The sequence below is a fragment of the Sinohyriopsis cumingii genome, chromosome 11, assembly GCF_028554795.1.
Source record: "Sinohyriopsis cumingii isolate HCF-2022 chromosome 11, ASM2855479v2, whole genome shotgun sequence".
Taxonomy (NCBI): Eukaryota; Metazoa; Mollusca; class Bivalvia; order Unionida; family Unionidae; genus Sinohyriopsis; species Sinohyriopsis cumingii.
In genome coordinates, this window is record NC_142971.1 from 16169910 (window position 1) to 16174763 (window position 4854).

Sequence of the window (4854 nt, forward strand, 5' to 3'; positions counted from 1 at the left end):
GATACTCAGTGGGTGTTTCTCAGAGTACTGTAACAATATTTAAGATAATTACTGAATGTTTACCAGAGTACTGTAACAGTATTTAAGATACTGAATGAATGTTTATCAGGGTACTCTAATAGTATTTAAGATGCTCATTGGATGTTTACCAGAGTACTGTAATAGTATTCAAGATATTTAGTGGATGTTTATGAGAGTACTGTAATAGTATTTAAGATACTCAATGAATGTTTATCAGAGTACTGTAATATTATTTAAGATATTTATTGGATGTTTATCAGAGTACTGCAATATTATTTAAGATACTTAGTGGATGTTTATCAGAGTACTGTAATATTATTTAAGATACTTAGTGGATGTTTATCAGAGTACTGTAATAGTATTTAAGATACTCAGTGGATGTTCATCAGAGTACTGTAAGAGTATTGAAGATGCTCAGTGGATGTTTATCAGAGTACTGTAATAATATTTAAGATATTTAGTGGATGTTTACCAGAGTACTGTAACAGTATTTAAGATATTCAATGAATGTTTATCAGAGTACTGTAATATTATTTAAGATACTTAGTGGATGTTTAGCAGAGTACTGTAATAATATTTAATATAATCAATGGATGTTTATCACAGTACTGAAATAATATTTAAGATACTTAGTGGATGTTTATCAGAGTACTGTAAGAGTATTGAAGATGACCAGTGGATGTATATCAGAGTACTGTAATAATATAAAAGATGCTCAGAGGATGTTTTTCAAAGTTAAAGTGCACATCAAGAAAGAAATGATATTAAGTAAAAAGTTATTGCGAAAATAAAATAATTAAAAAACTGTCCAAATACATTTTTGCCCAAATTTTTGGGCCCATAATTTTCTCTATTTTTAACCTTTTGGAGAAGTTGGCAGTAGTCATCCTAAACAAGTGAATAGTTATACTTTAATTAGAAATCATTCTGGACTAATCTCATTACCTGAAAGCTCAAAGAAGCTGATGTACTGAATCATCTATTTATATATCTGCTACCTAAACACAGGATCACCTGTTTTAAGACTATATATATATATATATATATATATATATATATATATATATATATATATATATATATATATATATATATATATATACAGGTTTTGTTTTGTTTTGTTAATTTACCATTTTTCAGCACATGATATATATGATGTACATGCCTGCCAGAATATTTGGTGAAGGATGAACCTGGGAAGACTCCAAGAAGAACCACAGACCCACTGGAAGCTACTGGTACACTTTATTACACACCCAGGCATGGAGAGCCAAGACTCAAACTCCATCAGATAACTTAATGTGTGAGCAATACGGATCTGTAATGGCAAGCACCTAAATTTGACCACTTGGGCAGCTGGGGCTTCCTATATATACAGCATAAAGTGTCTTAAAATACCACTGTTATGAGAGACCACTTGTCTTGAGAGACCAGGTTAAGATTTCACAGGTTGATTGCATAATTGTACAGTGTTATGGCCTATTATGAGAAACCACCTGTCTTGACAGGCCATGGTTTTCTTAAGCAGAATAGCTGGTCTTTCAAGACAGATTATAGTGTATTGCATTATTTGAAAGACAAAATGCTGTTATATTGTTTCCTATTTTATAACTATAAAATTCCAATATACATTATACTGACAACCTTATGTGATTTGTTTATTTCAAACAGCTTACCATAGTCTCAGCTTGACTAACTGGGAAGCAATGTAATGAAAGAGAAAAATAATATCTGCCATCTCTTTTGAATTCAAGACCTCTGTCATACATCTAATCATGCTTCTGACTAATCTGAACAAGAGGTTCACCAAAGCAGAATTTTGTCATCTGAAATTTTCAGTTTATGAGGCTTATCAAGAGATTCTGAGCTAATCTGTATATCACAATATTTTGTATTCTGAAATTTCATTTAAGGGTTTGGAAACTTACCTCTATAGGGTGTTATGTATATTTCATTAAATTTAATTGTCTGTTTGTAAGTTTTAAATTTTTTTAATTTTATTTTATTACATGTTAAAGTAATGTAATTTTGTGTACTGGAATTTGATATATTTCAGAAATTAATTTGATCTGACTGTTTTGTCGTAAACACTGAACTTTGTATCTAAAAGCTGACCTAGTTCCTGACCTTGATTGAGAATCAAGTAAACAACTTCTTTTTTTAGTTGATTCTTAATGTGTGAATGTTAATAGTGAAATCGAGGCTGACTGGGACTAGGTGACTTTAGACTTAAATAGCTTTTACGATGTTTTCAAAATTCTGGAGGTTTGACCCTCATCTGGGAATCTGTTTTGCATCTCACGTTACTGTATAACCTTTGTCTATAGAGAAATTATTCAGTCTGGCTTCTAAACACTGGGATGAAAGGTGTTTTGTTTGTTCTGTTGTGACCAGTTGAGTTATATTTTTAATTTTCTTCAAACTTTTTGGATTCTGAAATATTAATTCATTTTCCTGGAAATATTTGAGTGCTCATACAGAATTCTTGGACAAAGACATTTCTTTAAATTTTATTTGGAAATTCAAACACTGGAATAGTATCTTCTGTGGTTCACAGGGAACTTCAGACACATCAGTGCTATACAGGCTACAGTATATGTCATCGCCTTCCATTTTGGATTTTCATCGGGACTCAGACTCAAATTCAGATGAACATTTTATTACTAGGACTAATAATTGTTAATTCTTGGATTATTCTTGGATTTGATTTTTAAAACTGTAAGTTCTTTTCTTCAATTTTACATTGTTTTTCCAGGGAAATAAATTATTTGTTAAATTTTCCAAAGCTTGTTGTCTTCACTTTTTCTTTGTTACTGTTTATTAGAGCCTAAACATGTAACAAGGGGCAAGTCACACTGAAAACAGCCTTGTCCTTTGTTTCTAACATTTTCTAACCAATATAAAAGGTTATAGACAAATTTAAAAAAAGGCATAAAGTCATCGAAATAAAGTTCAGTTCCTCCTTAAGGTTGACAGTAAATGAAGTCTGTGTGAACCGTATTGGATTAACCTAACTATAATATTTCTCCCATAAGACCAGGGGAACAGCCTCATAATATTTGTCAAAAAGCAAGGGTGGGCCTATTATCAGAAAATATAAAGCATGTGGTTATTACTAAATAGACATAGTACTAGTCTAGCTCCAATAAACATAATACTAGTCTAGCTCCAAAAAACATAGTACTAGTCTAGCTCTAATAAACAGATGATCTTAATCATGCATTTTTTTTAATGAAATGTATGATGTGAACTGAATATTGTTATATATTTTGAGTTGTTGGAATCAAGTGGTAAAAAGTATTCCTCAGTCGCAGCATGAAGTATGAGGTACCTAGGGGGCAATTTTCTTCAGTGTCATTCCTACTTTGTCACAGAACAGTTTTATGTCAGTTACCACCACCCTCCTAAACAGAAGTTTTGGGGAAGAATTGCCCCCATCACACTAAGATGAAGGTGAAATGCAATGAAAAGTTCAGCTGCAAAATGAATAAAAGCTTCCAAATGCATCACTCCTTGACAGGCACCTGGGGAAAGCTCATCCCCACCCCCCTCTTGCTGTCATGTTTCCAATAGTTTCATACATTTAATTTTAAATGAGAACAACTTTGAGATTCAGCCGAAAACATCAAAAGCTTTGCAAAACTATGACAATGCTATGTGTTATGTCACAGTGTAACCTACACTTGTTATGACATTGTTTAATGATGCTAATGTCAGAGTGTGACATATAATTTGTATGATGTGGAATAACGATTTTAATGATTGTGTGGCATACAATGGTTATGATGTGTTATGATGATGCTAATTTTACAGCATGGCTATTTTAAATACATAATGATGTAAACGTCAGAGCGTGACATACTTTTTATGATATGGTATAATGACACTAACGTCACACTGTGACATAAAACTTTTATGTCATTTTATAATGATAAAAAAGGTTGCAATAACACAGATATTGTGACCTTGCATAATGATGCTAATATCATAGTGTGACATACCATTTTTATGACATGGCATTATGATACTAATATCACAGCATAATATATGTGAAGGTTATTCGAGGAAATAATCCTAATACATACATACATACATACATACATACATATATACATACATATCTATATATGTATCTATATATATATATATATGTGCATCTATCTATCTATCTATCTATCTATCTATCTATCTATCTATATATATATATATATATATATATATATATATATATATATATATATATATATATATATATATATATATATATATATATCAATGCCCTTCCAAATTTCTTAATATGTAAGTATAAGTAGCAAACTACTTGCCTGCTAATATAAGAATCAGTACATCAATACATCAATACATCAATACATGTCCAATCTCGCAGATCCTGAGGTCAAACATATGCATGTATAGTAATTAGTAATTTAATTTACTTACCTACATTATAATTTCTCACTCATAGTAGTATTATATACCTTCTGCCAAGCTCTAAACAATCCATACCTAAATATATTCTCCAATGTGTGAGAAAAATAATTTGGATATGATCTAGATGCTTAGACTGGTCTTGTCTCAAGTAAAACCCCAGTGAATGCTTATCCTGTGTGAGATACTGTATCTCTGAAAAGCAGGCAGACTCTTAAATAGATCTCTTAACTGTTTATAAATGTAGTTTCAGAGTGCAAAGTAGATTTTCATGTTTCCCCTTGTAATCATTTCTTATCTTTAACACACATATTTTTATGTGCAAATAATTTTAGCCTGACATTACTGAGGTGTTAACAGAACATGGTTTCCCATTCCAGATATACCAATAATGCTGTCATACAA

General features: G+C 31.1%; 1 protein-coding gene across 1 annotated transcript in view; it reads right to left on the minus strand.

Annotated features, from left to right (window-relative positions):
* The window catches only part of LOC149787657 (soluble guanylate cyclase 89Db-like), a 351631-nt gene extending 347025 nt beyond the window's left edge, over window positions 1-4606 (minus strand). The window contains exon 1 of the mRNA XM_089973848.1: window positions 4462-4606. The gene's annotated coding sequence lies outside the window, so the exon portion shown is untranslated. The remainder of the gene's footprint in view (window positions 1-4461) is intronic.
* Between the last annotated feature and the right edge of the window lie 248 nt (window positions 4607-4854).